Genomic DNA, 13,649 nt, shown 5'->3' with positions numbered 1-13,649 from the left:
ACACACCACCGTGTTCACCATCCATGTTGACACACAACCGTGTGGTAGCCCATGTGAAACATAAATGACCTTTTTTATGCAGGTTTAATACCATCCATCCAAAGTGACCTATAATGCCATTTTATACCATTCAAGCCTACTTCAAAACATATACATTTCAAGGCCAAAACATCAATTCACATTTTAAATATACAACCAATATGCCCTCATTGGCATTAACAAAGCATTAAACTCAAATCAACTACAAATCATGTATGTGTTAACCATTTCATATCACAAACTCAACATTTCCAAACATAAACATTTAACACAAACCAAAGTCTATAGTCATTTCATGCCACCATTTACTTCATATGCATAATACCATTCAAAATGCCAAACTTGGAATTATCCATACCTTATATACCATGTTATCAAAGTGAATCTTAATGAAAACATAACCATGACAACTCATTCAACATTTGTACAAGTTTTAGTCATTCTATGTACATGCCACAAGTAACAAAGTTAAAACATAAAAAATCTACCAAATCGAGGACGGTAGGTATGTACTTCTCACTAATCAGATCGACACGTTCTGGATGTCCAGAATTTACAAAAAAAAATAGTAACATGATTAAGTATTTAAAATACTTAGTAAGCTCATACAATATAAACGATTACTTACCTCAATCATTAATCACAAACACAATTCATTATGCAAAATTATTATCCCTCACAAGGCACAATACAAGATCATCAAATACTTAAGGTTCTGAGCTTAAACCATAAACATAACCTCGATAGTTCACATATTCATCATACCCAACTTGTATTAGCTATCCATATTATGAACTTTCTTTTGCCAACATCCAATGGCATATCATCACATTTTCCTTTCATAATTCTACCTGATGAAACTTCATAAAAGAACTCCTTACACAGTTGAAAGTAATAGTGTCTGGTTACCCATTTGGGTTAAACCTACACAAATAATGAATAATATTGCCTAGTTACCAGTCAAGGTTAAACCTATACGAATAATGAGTAATAGTTCCTAGTTACCCGTTAGGGTTGAACCTACATGATAAATAACCTAATAAAGGCTTCATCTACATGTATTCTCGAGTCCACAACACATTCTCGAGCTCAAAACCTTTGAGCATTAACTTGTAACCTCTTATACAAGCCTTTTAGTAATTTAATCGGGATTTATCCTGGCACTAAATCACAATTCATAATCACCAACAAATTTCCATTTCATAACTAAGTATAACACATTAGCAAAAGGAGTTTAATTATACTTTTATGAATCTACCTAATAAAACCATAGCGATTTAGCTTACAAGGATTAGTCGACAATTTTCACTTTTCTACGTACATCCTCCAGTTGTTGTAATTCTTGATCAACTTGAAGACTTGAAGCTCAAGCCCTAAATTGATTCTTTCTCAAGCCAAGAATGGTGTTTTTGTAAGGTGAAGAAGAAAATGAGAAGTGTTTTCTCTTTCTTCCAAGGTTTTTCTTATATTTTATAACTTAATGTTTTAATTTTAAAACATAAACTAATATTTTATAAGCTAATCACTCCCCAATCGTCCATTATAAATTGAAATGGTCTAATTAAAGTTCAGACCTTAATTTATACTAAATAAACCCTTAAGCTAATAAAAATTTATAGTGTTTGACTTTCAACACTTTTATGATTTAGCCCTTTTTTTTCCTAAATTACTAATTGTCCAGTAAAATTATCTGGCCAAAATGCAATATAAAACCATAATATACTCGTAGAAATTAATATTTCATATTTAATGACTCGATCATTAGAATACAGAGTTTTGAAACCACCACATTCAGTACCACTAAAATTGGATTGTTACATGGTTTTTGTGTTAAAATACAATAAAAAGGATTACATTGATAGATATAATAAAAAGAAAGGGTAATTTGTCCTAAAATTTAGATTCCATCCATAATCTTATATTACTAAGAAAGAAGTCGTAATAAAATTACACCATATATTTCAAGATAGTCGAAATGTTGAAATCCAAACATTATAATTTCATTCTGGAATGTAAGCTTACGGGTCATAATGTTATATTTTGTCAACTGAACACCCCTTAAAGGCATTTAGGTTCTTTTCATAAGTGATCGGAAGTGTTTAGGGCCTAAAACAAGTTTATGAGGGCTTACAATGGATAAAACAATATTTTCATAATATTAAGGGGAGATGTATTGATACATCCTATGGATGTATCAACACAAGTCTTTGTTATGGTGTCTTTTTAGCTATTGACTTGTGTTGTACTAATACAACCATGTCATGTTCCGATACATGAGTCCCTCGAAGCAAAAATATCCTTTAAAGCACATGGAATCGTCCCCAAACATCACTAAAACATACCAATAAGTTTCTAATCACTATAAAACGTTATAAAAAAATAATTTGAACTCAACCATCACACCATCACACCAAACACTAAGGCCCTCACTATGCACTTACGCGTAGTGCTATAAGGCATGTATTGTTGTCTTTTACAAAACATCATGTAACAGCCTAATTTAGACCCTAATCGAAATGGTGGTTTCGGGACAACAAATTCGAGTTAGAAAAATATTTAAAAATTATTTTTTATGTTTATTATGTGTGAATTAATATATGTGAAATTTTCATGATTTAATTTTATTGTTTGAGTGTCCGATTAAATAAAAAGGCTTAATCACGTAAAAGGAAAAGTTTGTGGTTAAATGTGAAAGTGCTTAATTGTTGTTGTCTTTATAAGTGGAGGCATTTATAATGCAATTAGACCAAAGTAATGAGTAGTGGACGGTAATGGCCTTAGATTATAATGATTGTATATTAAAATTAAAAGGTTAAAATTGTAAATGGAATAATATGTTATAATATATCATATAAGAACATAATTATAAGCCATAGTTCATATATTTTCTTTTGGACAAAACTTCAACAAGGAAGAAAAAGAAAAGAAAGCTAGGGTTCGGTTACATTCAAGCTTGATTAAGGTATGAGCTTAGCTCGATTTTTGATAATTTTTACGTTTTTAAGATCATTGCTTCGAGTACTACAAAACCCATTCTTGAATTTTTTATTTTGATGAATATTTTGAGTTGTGCCATTGTTGAGAGCTTGTGATTTTTGTTGTTTGATGATGAAATATGGAAGATATTGTAACACCCCGAATTTTGGCCTAGAAGTATTGGGCCTTGAGTATGGGTTTGTAAGGAGATTGTATATAAGTATTTAATTGTGCGAGGAAACGACGCAAATAAATGTCTACATTGGTAGTTAATGGCCTTAAGAAGTGTTAGAGAAATCTTGGGTTCAAACCTGGGCTTTAGAAAAAATTTTGATTTTAAGTGAATAAAACCCTAGGTGCTTGGATAAAGGCCTTTTAAATTATTGTGTTAAATAAATGTCACAAGGAAGCATGTGGTCTAGTGGTTGTGGCGTCATTAAGGTTGTAAGGGAGCCTGGATTCAAATCTTGGCTCTTGCAATTTATTTTGGTTTTTCTTTTAAAGGAACCTGGACTTTGGCCAATAGACCTTATAATTAATTGAGGATATTTTGCGACACAGAAAGAGTCTATGGTGGAGTGGCAAGGTGGCGTGTTGTGTAACTGTGAGGTTTAAGGTTCAAGTCTTGGGATGCACAATGGAGTATTTATTTTGTTGTTTGAGCTATGTAGGAGATGAAGTTGAACTGGAACTCTGTAGTTGAAGTGGTCATAAAAAAATAAGGAATTTTTTAAATAGAGTGAACAAGATGAGTTGGTGACTGCTTAACCAAGGTTAGTGATCGTGGACTTCGACGCGTTTTCATAAACAGGTGTGTATTCACGCCCTTCTTTGTTAGAAGTCGACAAAAGCCGAAAAGCCAAAACTTTAGCATTTAGGGCCTCACGGGCGTACGATCACTCGTGGGGTAAACTGAGCCCACGAAACGTGGGCGTACGTCAAGGAAGGCTACCATGAGCCACTTCATGGGCTTGGGCCGAAATGGGTCATATGGGCCCAATGGGCCCATGGGTCCAAGTGGGTAAATGTCACTGTTAAGTGGGACATAGATAGACTTGTCATGTCACACATACGACTTAAGTAGTTCTGGGCCACGTTAGGCTTAGATGGGCCATGTGGGCCCAATGGGCTCGTGGGTCCCACACGAATTAAATCTGTAATTTGTGATAATTATTGGATTGGGCTATGTAGGTCACATAGCCTTATCTAAATTTGGGCTAAATGGGTCACACGAGGGTGTGAGCCCACTTCGGCCGAGTAATGGGCCTTGGGCCCATTTACACTGTTATGATCATTTAGGTTATCTGTATCGCTGAGGCGACTGTAGACCTTCGGAGAGGTCATTATCTGAGCTGAGACCCCAATATTGGTAAAATTATCAAAATATCCTTTTAGTGTAAAATGACCGTAATGCCCCTATAGGGTAAAATGACCATAATACCCCTTTATGGTAGAATGACAATTATGCCCTTATGTTCCGTATGACTGATGTGTCTATGATTATGACTTTGCATACACGTATTATTTATGACATGACATACTGCATGGGGTTGGGTTATTATCGACGGAGGAAGTGTACGTCTAGTAGTCGTTCTGTACAAGGCTTTTAGCCTTTCTGCGATACTTATGGCTTATAGCCATTCTGTTAACTGGTAGCGTTGTTGTGATATTTACGGCCTTTATTCATTCTGTCTACGGCATTGAGCCATTCTGTTGACTTAGTGCAGCAATCGGTGTTAAGCTTGGTGTATTGGCTAGGTGGGTCGATTTTATCCCCACATAGTGTGTTGGTTGGTATGGGTGGTGCATTGGTTGGACTGGCTTGGATATCTGTCTGTATATCTGCATCTGATATTGATTCTGTATTGGGCTGAGGTCCACTTGATTCTGTTAAAGGGCTAGGCCAAATTGTTACTGATTTTGAGAATAGGCTAGGCCCAATTGATTCTGATGAGGGCTGAGACCCAAGTGAAATTGTACTGGGCTTAGGCCCATACACATTGTTCTACTACTGTAATGGGTTCTGGATCAGATTGATTCTGAATTCTGTCTATTTACTAACCGTTGTAATTTAGAAGGGGATTACACACTGAGTTTTTGCAAACTCACCCTTTCTGCCTAACTGTACAGGTAATACCCAGACTTAGACAATTTAGAGCCGCAAGGGACTCGGAGGTGGCCACACAATTGTAGTGGATCTACAACTTGAATTTATTTATTTTAAACTTCATATTGGGTTTTGGATTATGTAATAAGGCCATAGCGGGTTTAAGTTTTAACTGGGCTTTTGATTTCTTATATTAAACTGCTAGTTTGGGAAAACTCGAGTTTTCAAAATACTCTCAATTTTCAAAATGCTTCCGTGATTTAAGTTGAATTAATATTCCAAAGGCAAATATTTTGGCAAACGTTTGTGACGAGATGATTTGCTAATCCCGTACAAAAGATTTTAATTGTAGAAATGAACTTTTAACGACAACTGAATTTTTGAATGACGCTTTGATGTGACACGCCAGATTCAGCCATAACGTCTAGGCTGGGTTTGGGGTGTTATAGATATGTTTTAGATTAACATCTTTTGTATTGGAATTTTTGATGATTTTGAGTAATTAAGACTAAATTGAAAAAATAATAATTTGAGGGACTAAAATGTGAAATAAATGAAATATATGGACTGGTATGAACACTAGGAACATTCAGCCAAACATGGGTATCTTGAGATTTTGCATATTTTGTGTTTTGCGCAATAGGGACTAAATTGTAAAAAGTGTAAATGTCAAGGGTAAAATGGTAATTTTCCCATTTATGTGTATTTGGACTAAATTGAATGAAAATATGTTTGGATGATCTCAATTTGAATATGTTTAGATAAAGAACCAAAGAAATCAAATTTGGATCGGGGGAAAGCGAAAGTTGTCGACTAGCTGCACTGTTTCGTTTTGTATCATCCGAGGTAAGTTTATAAGCAAATAGAAGTGTTAAATTGTAGTTAAATGTTAAATATACATGCTGGTTTGAAATGTATGAATTTATACATGCTATGGCCGAATATGAATAAGCTTGGTTACTACATTTTCGAATTCGTTTCGATCGAGTTATGACGTCTGAAAGCCCCGTATATACCTTAGAAATAGTTAGGATACATATGTCATGACATAGGAATCCGATATATGTGTGAGAGTAAGACCATGGCATCGATATGTGATTCCGATATATGTGTGCGAGTAAGACCCTGTCTGGGACAGTGGCATCGATTTGTGATTACATGTAAGACCACATCTGGGATGTTGGCATTGTACGATATATATATGTGATTATCCGAGTTTCTTATCCAATTTTGAATGGTTCATCGGGCATAGATTAGTTGTGATCGAATATGTAAAACGAGCTAAATGGCCAGGTATGAATTAGTTTGTTATTACCTAAAATAAGGTAAGTGTAATCAACCTTGAGACTGTTATTGAAATGAGCCTTAAAATTTTGCCTGTGTGATTATGTGTATTCGGTTATATAATTTATATATGCATGTGGAATTATATTGTGACTCATGAGTTTGTGTGTTTACGTGTATGTGAACTAGGTTGATAATATTTATTTGGCTTTGGAAATTAAATGGTAATATGTTAAATTGGTGATATGAGCATTTGGTCAAGGTGAATTTTATGAATGAATATTTATATTTATAATGTGAACTTTATATGTTGGAATGTGAATGTGTTTATATGATATACTTTAGCCTAATTTTATTAAATTGATGGTATTATTAAATTACTCTTTTGCTTATGACTTACTAAGCTATTAAAAGCTTACTCTAGGTATATTTGTATCTCTGTTTATAGATCTTGGAGTCAAGCTACGAGCTCGAGGACTGTCAGCAAAGTTCATCACACTATCAGCTATTTCGGTACCTTTATAAGTTAAACTCGGATTATGGCATGTATAGGCTGAACTATGCTCGAGATGTTGAATTTTGGTCGTGTATAATTAGTAATGATATTCGGTTATGAGATGGGGGAAGTGAATATTATTTTTGAACTATCTATGGTTCGGCATTTTTTATTATGCATGTAACGAAGTGGTTGGATGTATTATTTGAATTATATGTTTTCAAGATAAAATGATTTAAAATATAGAGATTAGGAGTTTAGCTGTAGTTTATGTTCATTGACAAGTATGAAATATATATATATTAGTCATGTGTATTTGGTTACCTTGGTAAAACATTTATTAAAATCATAAAGGTTAGTTTCATAAATGAACTATTATTATAGTGATAGCATGCATAATTGTTCGGTATAATTACGTGACTTATGTGGTTGTTTTTGAGTTTAATATTCGGTATTAAATGAATTAGCTACTTCGTAAATAATTATTAAGATATTTGTTTGTATAATGTATTGACATGTTATTTTTAAGTATAAAGTTTAATTGATATTAAACATTTAAATGATGTTTGATTTGAGTTGTGTAATGATATCATTAGTTAATATGGAAAGTCAATGTATATTCATGTATTATATTAAATGAATAATTATTTTAGTTTATATAATATCTTTGTTAAAGCCCAAAAATGCTATAATATTCAAATATTATAATTCATATTAATGCATGTGAATAATTTGACTATATGTATATGTATGATATTAAATGCTTCAAATTTAAGCGTTGTATTTGTTCATGAAATTAATTTTGACTGATTTATAAGACTCGTTCATGTGTATATATTAATGATTGGAATTGTGCTTATGATCGGTAATGCCTCATAACCTTAATCTAGTGATGGATACGGTCTGAAGATCCGATTCATCAAATCCATGAAAATAGTAGGTGCATTAGTAAGTCCGAATGGCATAACCAGAAACTCATAGTGTCCGTACCTCGTTCAGAAAGCAGTCTTAGGCACATCGAAGTCTTTAACTCGCAACTGATAGTAGCCCGATCTCAAATCTATCTTTGAAAACACTGTAGCCCCTTTCAGTTGGTCAAACAGATCGTCAATCTGTGGCAATGGATACTTATTCTTTATAGTCACCTTATTAAGTTGTCCATCATCGGATTAGGGTTATGAGGCATTACCGATCATATTAATATTCGAATAGTTATTTTGGTTTATATCATATCTTTGTTAAAGCCCAAAAATGCTATAATATTCGAATATTATAATTTATATTAATGTATGTGAATAATTTGACTATATGTATATGTATATGTATGATATGAAATGCTTCAAATTTAAGCGTTGTATTTGTTCATGAAATTAATTTTGATTGATTTCTGAGACTCGTTCATGTGTATATATTAATGATTGGAATTGTGCTTATGATCAGTAATGCCTCATAACCCTAATCTAGCGATGAATACGGTCTGAAGATCCGATTCATCAAATCCATGAAAATAGCAGGTGCATTAGTAAGTCCGAATGGCATAACCAGAAACTCATAGTGTCTGTGCCTCATTCGGAAAGCAATTTAGGCACATCGAAGTCTTTAACTCGCAACTGATAGTAGCCCGATCTCAAATCTATCTTTGAAAACACTGTAGCGCTTTTTAGTTGGTCAAATAGATCGTCAATCCGTGGAAACGGATACTTCTTCTTCTTCTTCTTCTTCTTCTTCTTCTTCTTCTTCTTCTTCTTCTTCTTCTTCTTCTTCTAGGTTTTTTTTATTTTCATTTCTTTAGTTGTAGATTTTATATCTCCCAATAACTTTTCTTCTTGTTTTAGTTGTTCTTAGTGTTAGTTATATTAGTTATCACTATAGCTTAAGTTTATTTGCACATTTAGTTCATGTACCTTGGTTGTAAGACATTTTTAGATTTAGTTTAATGTATTTCAGTTTCTTTTACTTTGTACTTGTTAAAGTTTGCTCATTTTGTGTTTATTTTTTTAGATTTTCTTGTTGAATGCTTTCCTTTACATGCCTTTTAGATTTTATTACATAAAAATATCAACTTTAATATTTTTCTTAAGCTTTACTTTAATAGCTTCTTTACTTTTCATTTCCATGGTTGTTAGTTTTATTTCCAACATTAGTAGCTAAACCTTTTAGGGGGTTGGTTGATGGAGAGGTGGTGAGCTGATTTTCGAATAAAGGATCAAATCGTAATAAATTGGACTAATTTGAATGAACTTAAAAACTTAGGATTGATGATCCTAAGGGAACATTAAGGCAAGTGAGACCAATAGGAGATCTTGTTGGGCACCAATTTTCATTAGTCCTAAATTAACCGCTGAAATCGAGAGATAATCCAAATTAATTTGTCTAACTTAGTAAAGTGGAGACCAAGAGGTAAAATGGAGTCATTTTGGAAGTTCAAGCAATTTGAGTCCCTAATTCAAGTATTAGTAAGCCAAATCAATGTCAACGAACCACCGATTTTTATTTTATAGTTAATTTTGTAACTTTGCATGTTTTACAATTTAGTCATTGCTAGTTAGGTAGTAAACTAGATTTATTTCTCTTAATTTTATGATTTTTCATACTACAACTTTTTGCGATTAGTTGGTTAGACTCTTTATTTTACACGCACATTATTTATAAATTATTCAATCCACGATTCATGGGTTTGATCCTTGGAATACTCTAGTGTTCCATTGTAACACTACAAATATTACAATTGACATGTCACACTTGCAGTAAAGTTGTGATTTTTATATCTTATTTTAATTTTCGATTGTTGATCCATTGTACCTCTCTCCTTCAATTATCGAGGGGGAGAGAGAGAGAGGAGCAGTCAGTAATTTACTTATATAATTAGTTGTGCATTACAAAATCCATATCACACATCATTTCCAAATGGAAATTCTTATACTCATATGCATAATGGATTTCCATATTTTCATTTTAAGAATCACTTATTGTTACTCATCGATCAAGAACCACTCTGTACACTTCCACTAGTTCACTTATCACTTAGGTAAGACAAATCACCAATTCATGTTTATACATTTATAAGTACTTTAGCCATAAGTTTGTTAAATTCTCATGCATCACTTGCACATTTAATAATTTTTTACACTTAATTTTTAATCTCAATATCCAATTTGAACTTTCTTGAAATTCATTTTTTTTTCATTACTTTACTTTTCAATTATTACCACTATTAACTTTGTTGTATCGCTTTAGTATATCGTATTAAATTATGGCAATAATCACATTTTGTCATTAAACAACACTTTTCTCTATACCATGACATTAAAATTATCTCATGACACTTGTTAACTTATTTTATGCAATTGTAGTCAAAGTTTATTATTACCAAAAGATTTTCTTACTAAATAAGAAAACATTTCAAGCCATGGTTTGCAAAATTGTAGCTTGGGGATGTGATACTAGTCGTAAGGCCCAAAACCAGGCTCATGAATGTGATGAGCTCAAATTTCCTCAAGGCCAAATAACAAGGTCGAGGGCCAAGCAAATTCGAGCAAGATTAAACGAGACCATCCAAAATTTCGTTACCAAGGCCCTAGATGCACACACGACCAAAAAAGAAAATCAAGATTCCCTTTCTTGTCTTCAAGAAAATTAAAAAACCGAATTTTGGTTCAATTTTGTTGTTTCAAACAATTTCAAGAATCAAGAAAATCAAAATTTCAAATCTTGCAAATCTTGGTCCAAGAAATCGATTCTTGCAGCCAAGGCTCATTGGATTTCATGTACGTGCTTGAACAAGCTAATTTCGAGAGCAAACGGATCACAAGACAGTTCTTGAAAAAAATGGCCCATTAAGATGTCTACAAGTCCATCCTGAAGTTTGGAAAGTAATTTAATTGAATATCAGGCAAAATTATTAAAGTGCCCAAATTGTAAAATATCTAAACTATAGGTCCAATTTTATTTTAATAGGTGGATTATCATGTAAGAATTCAACCCAAGGAACCCACTTAATTCCTTTGGCCGAATTCCCATTAAAAGTCCACACATAGAATTTTTTATTTATTTATTTGATGAGTTGTCATGATAATTATTCCATCATGGTTAGGAAAACTTATTTTGGGGGCATATAAGTAGCATGGTCGTCCACCCTTATAGAAAAACAATTGATTTTTTTTAATAATAATTCTTTTTAAGTTTTTCTTCAAGAATTACTCTTGAGTGCCTTTTAGAAGGTGTTTGAACAATCTTTTAGGTTGCGGGAATGATCTTCAAGCCTTTTGTTGCCAAGATCTCTTTCTTGGAAGGGAAATTAGAGTCATTGAAAGGAGTTGTAGATTCTTAATGTTTCCAAGGCTTTTTAAGACGTCATCTTCTCTATTTTATCTTTAATTGGTCATTTATTGATTTTTGTTCTAGGTTGAAATTGCTTCAAGGGAAACGTTCTCCTATCTTGTTCCATCAAGAAACACCCCAACATTAGGAGTTTCAATCTTTTCTTGTTGTTTCAAATATTCTTGCACAAAACAGTTAGCTTTTGTCTTTAAAATCACTTCTAATAAATATATTTTTGTTTTTTTCTTGAGTCCAAGGATGGTTTATTTCCATCCAAAAAACCCTAATTCGCTCTCTATTGGACTTCTTACCAGCTGATTCATCTTTCTTTTGTTTTAATTTCGTTTGATTCTCCTTTGTTACAATTAATCTATTTTCATTGTTTATCGTTTCCATTTACATTTGTTTAGAGATCTAGAATACATCTGCAAGTTAAACAAGCCACAATCCTGTTCCGCAAGCGTGCCTTATTAGGATGAATAGCTGATTGAAAATCAATTTTCATCGATATTTTGAGTTCATCATCATCATGAACCAATAATTGTAAATGCGGCAGAGGAAACTGGCTGTAATAGGCCCATTTCGCCCGGGCCCGTTAACAGAGAATAAACCAAAAATAAATAAAAATAAAAATAAAAAGTCCAAACTTTAACAGTCCATTTACAGCCCAAATTTCAAAACTCATTAACCCCAAATTATAATAGCCTAGTACAAAACCCAACACCAATAAAAGCCCAAAAATAAACCTTTGGGTTTCTGCAGTCTCCATGCGCCGCAAGCACCACAGCAGCCCCAAACAGTGAAACTTCTGGAAGCCTTCGCGTCACACCTCACGAGCGGCCTCGCCATGTCAGTAGCACCACGCCATACACACCTGCAACGGATTAACAACTACAGCAATTGACAGCAAGGATAACAGAAAATCCAAGGCCATTTCATTTTCTTTTATTTTTATTTATTCCTCTTTATTCGGCTATAAAAAGCCAGAGGAATGATGTAAAAGGGATCTTCTTCTTTTTCCAGAAATACACATGCATACCAAAATAAAAAAAGGGTTACTGAAATTAAAAGGTGATTGAAAGTTCTTGAGATTCTTGATTTTGTTTTCGTTTATTCTTTTGTTTTTTTTAGTTTATTTTTCGCATTCAAAACCGAAAGAAAGAAATAAAAGAAGAAAAGACTTACCGTGTGAAGAGGCCATGGCTTTCCTCTCTTTGTTTTGTTGAAATCGAATCAAAGGAGATGCCAAGGCTGAAAGGCTCTTCCAAAATGGAGAGCATTATGTAAAGATGAAACGGCAGATAGAAGAGGGAATAGGTCTTTGGGGTTTTTTTATATATATATATTTTTTAATTGGCATTTAAATGGCTGCATATTGGATTTTAGTTTTTTAGAATTGATTGTACGCAGAATTCAAAACGGTGCCATGAGCTGGATCCACACTTTGGAGCTCCAGATGGCTAATTTCGCATATAGTCCTTTTCTTTCGCACTGACTTTTTGATTAGTCCTTATTCACATTTTATTTGTTTTAAATTTCTCCTTAGAATTTGCGCAGCATTTCAGTTTAGCCCGGATTTAAACATTGTGCTTTGAGACTCGGTATATTTCCAGTTTCGATCCCTGCACATTCTCGCACATTGTGTTTTAGTTTTTTTTTATTTCAATAGTTTAATTTATTAATTATCCTTTTCATTTTAACTTTATTTTAATTGAGTTTCTTTATTTCTGTGTAATTCATCATTATTTTTTTTAAAAAAAACTGCTTAGTAGTCATTTTTTTTAATTCTTATTTATTTATTTTTTGAGCTACTTTGATAAAAAAAATTTTAAATCATTATTGTAAAGTTTTTATATCAAATTATTTTAACATTTGTACAATATTTCTTTATGTATTTGTACATGTATTATTTTTATTGAGATTTTAATTTATAATGCTTATTTTTTAAAATTCATTTATTTTTTTTATTTTGATCTATGTTAATATTTTTTTTTACTTTTTCTGTGTTTTATTTGTAATTAGGCTGTAGTTTTTATATCATAGATTTTTAATACTTAGCATAGCATTTAACTCAAATCTTTTTCTATACTTGTACTTATATTATTCTAAATTGAATCTTCTATTCATTATGAATTTTGAAAATCCATTTTGTTTTTTTTATGTGTGTCAAATTATTTTAATACCTTATTTTATAAAATCATTATCTTGAGATTTGTATTTATATCATATTATTTTAACTATTATGTAATGTCTCATTTAAATATTTTTGCATATATTATTTTAATGGTTAAATCATTATTTTAAAAATCTTTTTCCTTTTGTTTATAAAATTATTGTTCGGAAATTCTTTATATTATATTCTTTTAATATATTAGTTAGTATTTCATTTTAATGTTTCTTTATATATATATATGTACATATATAGCA

The 13,649-nt window shown here is 32.2% G+C and overlaps 1 long non-coding RNA gene across 1 annotated transcript; it reads right to left on the bottom strand.

Moving 5' to 3' along the window:
• Positions 1-11,828: 11,828 nt before the first annotated feature.
• Positions 11,829-12,990, bottom strand: LOC107897335 (uncharacterized). The gene is made up of 2 exons (XR_001684117.2): positions 12,408-12,990; positions 11,829-12,096 (listed from the first exon to the last, which is right to left on the bottom strand). It is a non-coding gene; the product is annotated as an uncharacterized lncRNA (long non-coding RNA).
• Positions 12,991-13,649: the final 659 nt, after the last annotated feature.

This window comes from Gossypium hirsutum, chromosome A11, assembly GCF_007990345.1.
Source record: "Gossypium hirsutum isolate 1008001.06 chromosome A11, Gossypium_hirsutum_v2.1, whole genome shotgun sequence".
Lineage (NCBI taxonomy): Eukaryota > Viridiplantae > Streptophyta > Magnoliopsida > Malvales > Malvaceae > Gossypium > Gossypium hirsutum.
The sequence above is the reverse complement of the archived record's forward strand: the minus strand, read 5'-3'. Positions and strand labels throughout refer to the sequence as shown.